The following is a 13,007-nucleotide window of genomic DNA, read 5'->3' as shown; positions in this document are numbered from 1 at the left end:
TCAGAAATTATAATTTTTTAATGTTTAACTTATTGACTGTAAATGACTATCGCATGTGAATAAGAACTCTTAGAACTAAAATTAGTGTGTTTAGAGTCATTTTAATGCCTGAAATTGGCCGAAATAGAAGCTTCTGAATAGGAGAAAAAGTCTGTAAAAATGGCAATTTTAGTCACATTGAGGCTTTAAAATGTATTTATTCAACATGAGGCACAATCAAAAAGAAATTTTGAATCAATTTTTCGACAGTCCAAAAAATCAATTTTCTGATGAAAAACGATGACCCGTGACCTGTCGAATTTTCTCCAGATGGTCAGAAATGGTAATTTTTTGACTGCAAATGACTATTGCATGTGAATTAGAACTCTTAGAATTAAAATTAGTGTGTTTAGAGTCATTTTAATGCCTGAAATTGGTCGAAATAGAAGCTTCTGAAAAGGAGAAAAAGTTTGTAAAAATGGCAATTTTGGTCACATTGAGGCTTTAAAAAGTAGTTATTCAACATGAGGCACAATCCAAATGACATTTTGAATCAATTTTTCGACAGTCCAAAAAATCTATTTTCTGATGAAAAACGATGACCCGTGACCTGTCGAATTTTCTCCAGATGGTCAGAAATTATAATTTTTTAATGTTTAACTTATTGACTGTAAATGACTATCGCATGTGAATAAGAACTCTTAGAACTAAAATTAGTGTGTTTAGAGTCATTTTAATGCCTGAAATTGGTCGAAATAGAAGCTTCTGAATAGGAGAAAAAGTCTGTAAAAATGGCAATTTTAGTCACATTGAGGCTTTAAAATGTATTTATTCAACATGAGGCACAATCAAAAAGAAATTTTGAATCAATTTTTCGACAGTCCAAAAAATTAATTTTCTGATGAAAAACGATGACCCGTGACCTGTCGAATTTTCTCCAGATGGTCAGAAATGGTAATTTTTTGACTGCAAATGACTATTGCATGTGAATTAGAACTCTTAGAATTAAAATTAGTGTGTTTAGAGTCATTTTAATGCCTGAAATTGGTCGAAATAGAAGCTTCTGAAAAGGAGAAAAAGTTTGTAAAAATGGCAATTTTGGTCACATTGAGGCTTTAAAAAGTAGTTATTCAACATGAGGCACAATCCAAATGACATTTTGAATCAATTTTTCGACAGTCCAAAAAATCTATTTTCTGATGAAAAACGATGACCCGTGACCTGTCGAATTTTCTCCAGATGGTCAGAAATTATAATTTTTTAATGTTTAACCTATTGACTGTAAATGACTATCGCATGTGAATTAGAACTCTTAGAACTAAAATTAGTGTGTTTAGAGTCATTTTAATGCCTGAAATTGGTCGAAATAGAAGCTTCTGAGTAGGAGAAAAAGTCTGTAAAAATGGCAATTTTGGTCACATTGAGGCTTTAAAATGTATTTATTCAACATGAGGCACAATCCAAATGAAATTTCGAATCAATTTTTCGACAGTCCAAAAAATCAATTTTCTGATGAAAAACGATGACCCATGACCTGTCGAATTTTCTCCAGATGGTCAGAAATGGTAATTTTTTAATGTTTAACTTATTGACTGTAAATGACTATCGCATGTGAATTAGAACTCTTAGAACTAACATTAGTGTGTTTAAAGTCATTTTAATGCCTGAAATTGGTCGAAATAGAAGCTTCTGAGTAGGAGAAAAAGTCTGTAAAAATGGCAATTTTGGTCACATTGAGGCTTTAAAATGTATTTATTCAACATGAGGCACAATCCAAATGACATTTTGAATCAATTTTTCGACAGTCCAAAAAATCAATTTTCTGATGAAAAACGATGACCCGTGACCTGTCGAATTTTCTCCAGATGGTCAGAAATTATAATTTTTTAATGTTTAACTTATTGACTGTAAATGACTATCGCATGTGAATAAGAACTCTTAGAACTAAAATTAGTGTGTTTAGAGTCATTTTAATGCCTGAAATTGGTCGAAATAGAAGCTTCTGAGTAGGAGAAAAAGTCTGTAAAAATGGCAATTTTGGTCACATTGAGGCTTTAAAAAGTAGTTATTCAACATGAGGAACAATCCAAATGACATTTTGAATCAATTTTTCGACAGTCCAAAAAATCAAATTTCTGATGAAAAACGATGACCCGTGACCTGTCGAATTTTCTCCAGATGGTCAGAAATTATAATTTTTTAATGTTTAACTTATTGACTGTAAATGACTATCGCATGTGAATAAGAACTCTTAGAACTAAAATTAGTGTGTTTAGAGTCATTTTAATGCCTGAAATTGGCCGAAATAGAAGCTTCTGAATAGGAGAAAAAGTCTGTAAAAATGGCAATTTTAGTCACATTGAGGCTTTAAAATGTATTTATTCAACATGAGGCACAATCAAAAAGAAATTTTGAATCAATTTTTCGACAGTCCAAAAAATCAATTTTCTGATGAAAAACGATGACCCGTGACCTGTCGAATTTTCTCCAGATGGTCAGAAATGGTAATTTTTTGACTGCAAATGACTATTGCATGTGAATTAGAACTCTTAGAATTAAAATTAGTGTGTTTAGAGTCATTTTAATGCCTGAAATTGGTCGAAATAGAAGCTTCTGAAAAGGAGAAAAAGTTTGTAAAAATGGCAATTTTGGTCACATTGAGGCTTTAAAAAGTAGTTATTCAACATGAGGCACAATCCAAATGACATTTTGAATCAATTTTTCGACAGTCCAAAAAATCTATTTTCTGATGAAAAACGATGACCCGTGACCTGTCGAATTTTCTCCAGATGGTCAGAAATTATAATTTTTTAATGTTTAACTTATTGACTGTAAATGACTATCGCATGTGAATAAGAACTCTTAGAACTAAAATTAGTGTGTTTAGAGTCATTTTAATGCCTGAAATTGGTCGAAATAGAAGCTTCTGAATAGGAGAAAAAGTCTGTAAAAATGGCAATTTTAGTCACATTGAGGCTTTAAAATGTATTTATTCAACATGAGGCACAATCAAAAAGAAATTTTGAATCAATTTTTCGACAGTCCAAAAAATTAATTTTCTGATGAAAAACGATGACCCGTGACCTGTCGAATTTTCTCCAGATGGTCAGAAATGGTAATTTTTTGACTGCAAATGACTATTGCATGTGAATTAGAACTCTTAGAATTAAAATTAGTGTGTTTAGAGTCATTTTAATGCCTGAAATTGGTCGAAATAGAAGCTTCTGAAAAGGAGAAAAAGTTTGTAAAAATGGCAATTTTGGTCACATTGAGGCTTTAAAAAGTAGTTATTCAACATGAGGCACAATCCAAATGACATTTTGAATCAATTTTTCGACAGTCCAAAAAATCTATTTTCTGATGAAAAACGATGACCCGTGACCTGTCGAATTTTCTCCAGATGGTCAGAAATGGTAATTTTTTAATGTTTAACTTATTGACTGTAAATGACTATCGCATGTGAATTAGAACTCTTAGAACTAAAATTAATGTGTTTAAAGTCATTTTAATGCCTGAAATTGGTCGAAATAGAAGCTTCTGAGTAGGAGAAAAAGTCTGTAAAAATGGCAATTTTGGTCACATTGAGGCTTTAAAATGTATTTATTCAACATGAGGCACAATCCAAATGACATTTTGAATCAATTTTTCGACAGTCCAAAAAATCAATTTTCTGATAAAAAACGATGACCCGTGACCTGTCGAATTTTCTCCAGATGGTCAGAAATTATAATTTTTTAATGTTTAACTTATTGACTGTAAATGACTATCGCATGTGAATAAGAACTCTTAGAACTAAAATTAGTGTGTTTAGAGTCATTTTAATGCCTGAAATTGGTCGAAATAAAAGCTTCTGAGTAGGAGAAAAAGTCTGTAAAAATGGCAATTTTGGTCACATTGAGGCTTTAAAAAGTAGTTATTCAACATGAGGAACAATCCAAATGACATTTTGAATCAATTTTTCGACAGTCCAAAAAATCAAATTTCTGATGAAAAACGATGACCCGTGACCTGTCGAATTTTCTCCAGATGGTCAGAAATGGTAATTTTTTGACTGCAAATGACTATTGCATGTGAATTAGAACTCTTAGAATTAAAATTAGTGTGTTTAGAGTCATTTTAATGCCTGAAATTGGTCGAAATAGAAGCTTCTGAAAAGGAGAAAAAGTTTGTAAAAATGGCAATTTTGGTCACATTGAGGCTTTAAAAAGTAGTTATTCAACATGAGGCACAATCCAAATGACATTTTGAATCAATTTTTCGACAGTCCAAAAAATCTATTTTCTGATGAAAAACGATGACCCGTGACCTGTCGAATTTTCTCCAGATGGTCAGAAATTATAATTTTTTAATGTTTAACCTATTGACTGTAAATGACTATCGCATGTGAATTAGAACTCTTAGAACTAAAATTAGTGTGTTTAGAGTCATTTTAATGCCTGAAATTGGTCGAAATAGAAGCTTCTGAGTAGGAGAAAAAGTCTGTAAAAATGGCAATTTTGGTCACATTGAGGCTTTAAAATGTATTTATTCAACATGAGGCACAATCCAAATGAAATTTCGAATCAATTTTTCGACAGTCCAAAAAATCAATTTTCTGATGAAAAACGATGACCCGTGACCTGTCGAATTTTCTCCAGATGGTCAGAAATGGTAATTTTTTAATGTTTAAGTTTTTGACTGCAAATGACTATTGCATGTGAATTAGAACTCTTAGAATTAAAATTAGTGTGTTTAGAGTCATTTTAATGCCTGAAATTGGTTGAAATAGAAGCTTCTGAAAAGGAGAAAAAGTCTGTAAAAATGGCAATTTTGGTCACATTGAGGCTTTAAAAAGTAGTTATTCAACATGAGGCACAATCCAAATGACATTTTGAAACAATTTTTCGACAGTCCAAAAAATCAATTTTCTGATGAAAAACGATGACCCGTGACCTGTCGAATTTTCTCCAGATGGTCAGAAATTATAATTTTTTAATGTTTAACTTATTGACTGTAAATGACTATCGCATGTGAATAAGAACTCTTAGAACTAAAATTAGTGTGTTTAGAGTCATTTTAATGCCTGAAATTGGTCAAAATAGAAGCTTCTGAGTAGGAGAAAAAGTCTGTAAAAATGGCAATTTTGGTCACATTGAGGCTTTAAAAAGTAGTTATTCAACATGAGGCACAATCCAAATGACATTTTGAAACAATTTTTCGACAGTCCAAAAAATCAATTTTCTGATGAAAAACGATGACCCGTGACCTGTCGAATTTTCTCCAGATGGTCAGAAATTATAATTTTTTAATGTTTAACTTATTGACTGTAAATGACTATCGCATGTGAATAAGAACTCTTAGAACTAAAATTAGTGTGTTTAGAGTCATTTTAATGCCTGAAATTGGTCAAAATAGAAGCTTCTGAGTAGGAGAAAAAGTCTGTAAAAATGGCAATTTTGGTCACATTGAGGCTTTAAAAAGTAGTTATTCAACATGAGGCACAATCCAAATGACATTTTGAATCAATTTTTCGACAGTCCAAAAAATCAAATTTCTGATAAAAAACGATGACCCTTGACCTGTCGAATTTTCTCCAGATGGTCAGAAATGGTAATTTTTTAATGTTTAATTTTTTGTCTGCAAATGAATATTGCATATGAATTAGAACTCTTAGAACTAAAATTAGTGTGTTTAGAGTCATTTTAATGCCTGAAATTGGTCGAAATAGAAGCTTCTGAGTAGGAGAAAAAGTCTGTAAAAAGGGCAATTTTGGTCACATCGAGGCTTTAAAAACTAGTTATTCAACAGGAGGGACAATCCAAATGAAATTTTGAATCAATTTTTCGACAGTCCAAAAAAGCAATATTCTGATGAAAAACGATGACCCGTGACCTGTCGAATTTTCTCCAGATGGTCAGAAATGGTAATTTTTTAATGTTTAATTTTTTGACTGCAAATGACTATTGCATGTGAATTAGAACTCTTACAATTAAAATTAGTGTGTTTAGAGTCATTTTAATTCCTGAAATTGGTCGAAATAGAAGCTTCTGAGTAGGAGAAAAAGTCTGTAAAAATGGCAATTTTGGTCACATTGAGGCTTTAAAAAATAGTTATTCAACATGAAGCACAATCTAAATGACATTTTGAATCAATTTTTCGACAGTCCAAAAAATCAATTTTCTGATGAAAAACGATGACCCGTGACCTGACGAGCTTTCTTCAGATGGTCAGAAATGGTAATTTTTCAATGTTTAATTTTTGTCTGCAAATGACTATTGCATGTGAATTCGAACTCTTAGAACTAAAATTAGTGGGTTTAGAGTCATTTTAATGCCTGAAATTGGTCGAAATTGAAGCTTCTGAGTAGGAGAAAAAGTCTGTAAAAATGGTAATTTTGGTCACATTGAGGCTTTAAAAAGTAGTTATTCAACAGGAGGGACAATCCAAATTACATTTTGGATCAATTTTTCGACAGTCCAAAAAAATCAATTTTCTGATGAAAAATGATGACCCGTGACCTGTCGAATTTTCTCCAGATGGTCAGAAATGGTAATTTTTTAATGTTTAATTTTTTGACTGCAAATGACTATTGCATGTGAATTAGAACTCTTAGAATTAAAATTAGTGTGTTTAGAGTCATTTTAATGCCTGAAATTGGTCGAAATAGAAGCTTCTGAAAAGGAGAAAAAGTTTGTAAAAATGGCAATTTTGGTCACATTGAGGCTTTAAAAAGTAGTTATTCAACATGAGGCACAATCCAAATGACATTTTGAATCAATTTTTCGACAGTCCAAAAAATCAATTTTCTGATGAAAAACGATGACCCGTGACCTGTCGAATTTTCTCCAGATGGTCAGAAATTATAATTTTTTAATGTTTAACTTATTGACTGTAAATGACTATCGCATGTGAATAAGAACTCTTAGAACTAAAATTAGTGTGTTTAGAGTCATTTTAATGCCTGAAATTGGTCGAAAAAGAAGCTTCCGAGTAGGAGAAAAAGTCTGTAAAAATGGCAATTTTGGTCACATTGAGGCTTTAAAAAGTAGTTATTCAACATGAGGAACAATCCAAATGACATTTTGAATCAATTTTTCGACAGTCCAAAAAATCAAATTTCTGATGAAAAACGATGACCCGTGACCTGTCGAATTTTCTCCAGATGGTCAGAAATGGTAATTTTTTAATGTTTAATTTTTTGACTGCAAATGACTATTGCATGTGAATTAGAACTCTTAGAATTAAAATTAGTGTGTTTAGAGTCATTTTAATGCCTGAAATTGGTCGAAATAGAAGCTTCTGAAAAGGAGAAAAAGTTTGTAAAAATGGCAATTTTGGTCACATTGAGGCTTTAAAAAGTAGTTATTCAACATGAGGCACAATCCAAATGACATTTTGAATCAATTTTTCGACAGTCCAAAAAATCAAATTTCTGATGAAAAACGATGACCCGTGACCTGTCGAATTTTCTCCAGATGGTCAGAAATGGTAATTTTTTAATGTTTAACTTATTCACTGTAAATGACTATCGCATGTGAATTAGAACTCTTAGAACTAAAATTAGTGTGTTTAGAGTCATTTTAATGCCTGAAATTGGTCGAAAAAGAAGCTTCTAAATAGGAGAAAAAGTCTGTAAAAATGGCAATTTTGGTCACATTGAGGCTTTAAAAAGTATTTATTCAACATGAGGCACAATCCAAATGAAATTTTGAATCAATTTTTCGACAGTCCAAAAAATCAATTTTCTGATGAAAAACGATGACCCGTGACCTGTCGAATTTTCTCCAGATGGTCAGAAATGGTAATTTTTTAATGTTTAAGTTTTTTTACTGCACATGACTATTGCATGTGAATTAGAACTCTTAGAATTAAAATTAGTGTGTTTAGAGTCATTTTAATGCCTGAAATTGTTCGAAATAGAAGCTTCTGAGTAGGAGAAAAAGTCTGTAAAAATGGCAATTTTGGTCACATTGAGGCTTTAAAAAGTAGTTATTCAACAGGAGGGACAATCCAAATGACATTTTGGATCAATTTTTCGACAATCCAAAAAAATCAATTTTCTTATGAAAAACGATGACCCGTGACCTGTCGAATTTTCTCCAGATGGTCAGAAATGATAATTTTTTAATGTTTAACTTATTGACTGTAAATGACTATCGCATGTGAATTAGAACACTTAGAACTAAAATTAGAGTGTTTAGAGTCATTTTAGTGCCTGAAATTGGTCGAACTAGAAGCTTCTGAGTAGGAGAAAAAGTCTGTAAAAATGGCAATTTTGGTCACATTGAGGCTTTAAAATGTAGTTATTTAACATGAGGCACAATCCAAATGAAATTTTGAATCAATTTTTCGACAGTCCAAAAAATCAATTTTCTGATGAAAAACGATGACCCGTGACCTGTCGAATTTTCTCCAGATGGTCAGAAATGGTAATTTTTTGACTGCAAATGACTATTGCATGTGAATTAGAACTCTTAGAATTAAAATTAGTGTGTTTAGAGTCATTTTAATGCCTGAAATTGGTCGAAATAGAAGCTTCTGAAAAGGAGAAAAAGTTTGTAAAAATGGCAATTTTGGTCACATTGAGGCTTTAAAAAGTAGTTATTCAACATGAGGCACAATCCAAATGACATTTTGAATCAATTTTTCGACAGTCCAAAAAATCTATTTTCTGATGAAAAACGATGACCCGTGACCTGTCGAATTTTCTCCAGATGGTCAGAAATTATAATTTTTTAATGTTTAACCTATTGACTGTAAATGACTATCGCATGTGAATTAGAACTCTTAGAACTAAAATTAGTGTGTTTAGAGTCATTTTAATGCCTGAAATTGGTCGAAATAGAAGCTTCTGAGTAGGAGAAAAAGTCTGTAAAAATGGCAATTTTGGTCACATTGAGGCTTTAAAAAGTAGTTATTCAACATGAGGAACAATCCAAATGAAATTTCGAATCAATTTTTCGACAGTCCAAAAAATCAATTTTCTGATGAAAAACGATGACCCATGACCTGTCGAATTTTCTCCAGATGGTCAGAAATGGTAATTTTTTAATGTTTAACTTATTGACTGTAAATGACTATCGCATGTGAATTAGAACTCTTAGAACTAAAATTAGTGTGTTTAAAGTCATTTTAATGCCTGAAATTGGTCGAAATAGAAGCTTCTGAGTAGGAGAAAAAGTCTGTAAAAATGGCAATTTTGGTCACATTGAGGCTTTAAAATGTATTTATTCAACATGAGGCACAATCCAAATGACATTTTGAATCAATTTTTCTACAGTCCAAAAAATCAATTTTCTGATGAAAAACGATGACCCGTGACCTATCGAATTTTCTCCAGATGGTCAGAAATTATAATTTTTTAATGTTTAACTTATTGACTGTAAATGACTATCGCATGTGAATAAGAACTCTTAGAACCAAAATTAGTGTGTTTAGAGTCATTTTAATGCCTGAAATTGGTCGAAATAGAAGCTTCTGAGTAGGAGAAAAAGTCTGTAAAAATGGCAATTTTGGTCACATTGAGGCTTTAAAAAGTAGTTATTCAACATGAGGAACAATCCAAATGACATTTTGAATCAATTTTTCGACAGTCCAAAAAATCAAATTTCTGATGAAAAACGATGACCCGTGACCTGTCGAATTTTCTCCAGATGGTCAGAAATTGTAATTTTTTGACTGCAAATGACTATTGCATGTGAATTAGAACTCTTAGAATTAAAATTAGTGTGTTTAGAGTCATTTTAATGCCTGAAATTGGTCGAAATAGAAGCTTCTGAAAAGGAGAAAAAGTTTGTAAAAATGGCAATTTTGGTCACATTGAGGCTTTAAAAAGTAGTTATTCAACATGAGGCACAATCCAAATGACATTTTGAATCAATTTTTCGACAGTCCAAAAAATCTATTTTCTGATGAAAAACGATGACCCGTGACCTGTCGAATTTTCTCCAGATGGTCAGAAATTATAATTTTTTAATGTTTAACCTATTGACTGTAAATGACTATCGCATGTGAATTAGAACTCTTAGAACTAAAATTAGTGTGTTTAGAGTCATTTTAATGCCTGAAATTGGTCGAAATAGAAGCTTCTGAGTAGGAGAAAAAGTCTGTAAAAATGGCAATTTTGGTCACATTGAGGCTTTAAAATGTATTTATTCAACATGAGGCACAATCCAAATGAAATTTCGAATCAATTTTTCGACAGTCCAAAAAATCAATTTTCTGATGAAAAACGATGACCCGTGACCTGTCGAATTTTCTCCAGATGGTCAGAAATGGTAATTTTTTAATGTTTAACTTATTGACTGTAAATGACTATCGCATGTGAATAAGAACTCTTAGAACTAAAATTAGTGTGTTTAGAGTCATTTTAATGCCTGAAATTGGTCAAAATAGAAGCTTCTGAGTAGGAGAAAAAGTCTGTAAAAATGGCAATTTTGGTCACATTGAGGCTTTAAAAAGTAGTTATTCAACATGAGGCACAATCCAAATGGCATTTTGAAACAATTTTTCGACAGTCCAAAAAATCAATTTTCTGATGAAAAACGATGACCCGTGACCTGTCGAATTTTCTCCAGATGGTCAGAAATTATAATTTTTTAATGTTTAACTTATTGACTGTAAATGACTATCGCATGTGAATAAGAACTCTTAGAACTAAAATTAGTGTGTTTAGAGTCATTTTAATGCCTGAAATTGGTCAAAATAGAAGCTTCTGAGTAGGAGAAAAAGTCTGTAAAAATGGCAATTTTGGTCACATTGAGGCTTTAAAAAGTAGTTATTCAACATGAGGCACAATCCAAATGACATTTTGAATCAATTTTTCGACAGTCCAAAAAATCAAATTTCTGATGAAAAACGATGACCCTTGACCTGTCGAATTTTCTCCAGATGGTCAGAAATGGTAATTTTTTAATGTTTAATTTTTTGTCTGCAAATGAATATTGCATATGAATTAGAACTCTTAGAACTAAAATTAGTGTGTTTAGAGTCATTTTAATGCCTGAAATTGGTCGAAATAGAAGCTTCTGAGTAGGAGAAAAAGTCTGTAAAAAGGGCAATTTTGGTCACATCGAGGCTTTAAAAACTAGTTATTCAACAGGAGGGACAATCCAAATGAAATTTTGAATCAATTTTTCGACAGTCCAAAAAAGCAATATTCTGATGAAAAACGATGACCCGTGACCTGTCGAATTTTCTCCAGATGGTCAGAAATGGTAATTTTTTAATGTTTAATTTTTTGACTGCAAATGACTATTGCATGTGAATTAGAACTCTTACAATTAAAATTAGTGTGTTTAGAGTCATTTTAATTCCTGAAATTGGTCGAAATAGAAGCTTCTGAGTAGGAGAAAAAGTCTGTAAAAAAGGCAATTTTGGTCACATTGAGGCTTTAAAAAATAGTTATTCAACATGAAGCACAATCTAAATGACATTTTGAATCAATTTTTCGACAGTCCAAAAAATCAATTTTCTGATGAAAAACGATGACCCGTGACCTGACGAGCTTTCTTCAGATGGTCAGAAATGGTAATTTTTCAATGTTTAATTTTTGTCTGCAAATGACTATTGCATGTGAATTCGAACTCTTAGAACTAAAATTAGTGGGTTTAGAGTCATTTTAATGCCTGAAATTGGTCGAAATTGAAGCTTCTGAGTAGGAGAAAAAGTCTGTAAAAATGGCAATTTTGGTCACATTGAGGCTTTAAAAAGTAGTTATTCAACAGGAGGGACAATCCAAATTACATTTTGGATCAATTTTTCGACAGTCCAAAAAGATCAATTTTCTGATGAAAAATGATGACCCGTGACCTGTCGAATTTTCTCCAGATGGTCAGAAATGGTAATTTTTTAATGTTTCATTTTTTGACTGCAAATGACTATTGCATGTGAATTAGAACTCTTAGAATTAAAATTAGTGTGTTTAGAGTCATTTTAATGCCTGAAATTGGTCGAAATAGAAGCTTCTGAAAAGGAGAAAAAGTTTGTAAAAATGGCAATTTTGGTCACATTGAGGCTTTAAAAAGTAGTTATTCAACATGAGGCACAATCCAAATGACATTTTGAATCAATTTTTCGACAGTCCAAAAAATCAATTTTCTGATGAAAAACGATGACCCGTGACCTGTCGAATTTTCTCCAGATGGTCAGAAATTATAATTTTTTAATGTTTAACTTATTGACTGAAATGACTATCGCATGTGAATAAGAACTCTTAGAACTAAAATTAGTGTGTTTAGAGTCATTTTAATGCCTGAAATTGGTCGAAAAAGAAGCTTCCGAGTAGGAGAAAAAGTCTGTAAAAATGGCAATTTTGGTCACATTGAGGCTTTAAAAAGTAGTTATTCAACATGAGGAACAATCCAAATGACATTTTGAATCAATTTTTCGACAGTCCAAAAAATCAAATTTCTGATGAAAAACGATGACCCGTGACCTGTCGAATTTTCTCCAGATGGTCAGAAATTATAATTTTTTAATGTTTAACTTATTGACTGTAAATGACTATCGCATGTGAATTAGAACTCTTAGAACTAAAATTAGTGTGTTTAGAGTCATTTTAATGCCTGAAATTGGTCGAAATAGAAGCTTCTGAATAGGAGAAAAAGTCTGTAAAAATGGCAATTTTGGTCACATTGAGGCTTTAAAATGTATTTATTCAACATGAGGCACAATCAAAAAGAAATTTTGAATCAATTTTTCGACAGTCCAAAAAATCAATTTTCTGATGAAAAACGATGACCCGTGACCTGTCGAATTTTCTCCAGATGGTCAGAAATTATAATTTTTTAATGTTTAACTTATTGACTGTAAATGACTATCGCATGTGAATTAGAACTCTTAGAACTAAAATTAGTGTGTTTAGAGTCATTTTAATGCCTGAAATTGGTCGAAATAGAAGCTTCTGAATAGGAGAAAAAGTCTGTAAAAATGGCAATTTTGGTCACATTGAGGCTTTAAAATTTATTTATTCAACATGAGGCACAATCAAAAAGAAATTTTGAATCAATTTTTCGACAGTCCAAAAAATCAATTTTCTGGTGAAAAAC

The sequence above is a fragment of the Triturus cristatus genome, chromosome 1_2 (assembly GCF_964204655.1).
Source record: "Triturus cristatus chromosome 1_2, aTriCri1.1, whole genome shotgun sequence".
NCBI lineage: Eukaryota > Metazoa > Chordata > Amphibia > Caudata > Salamandridae > Triturus > Triturus cristatus.
The sequence above is the reverse complement of the archived record's forward strand: the minus strand, read 5'-3'. Positions refer to the sequence as shown.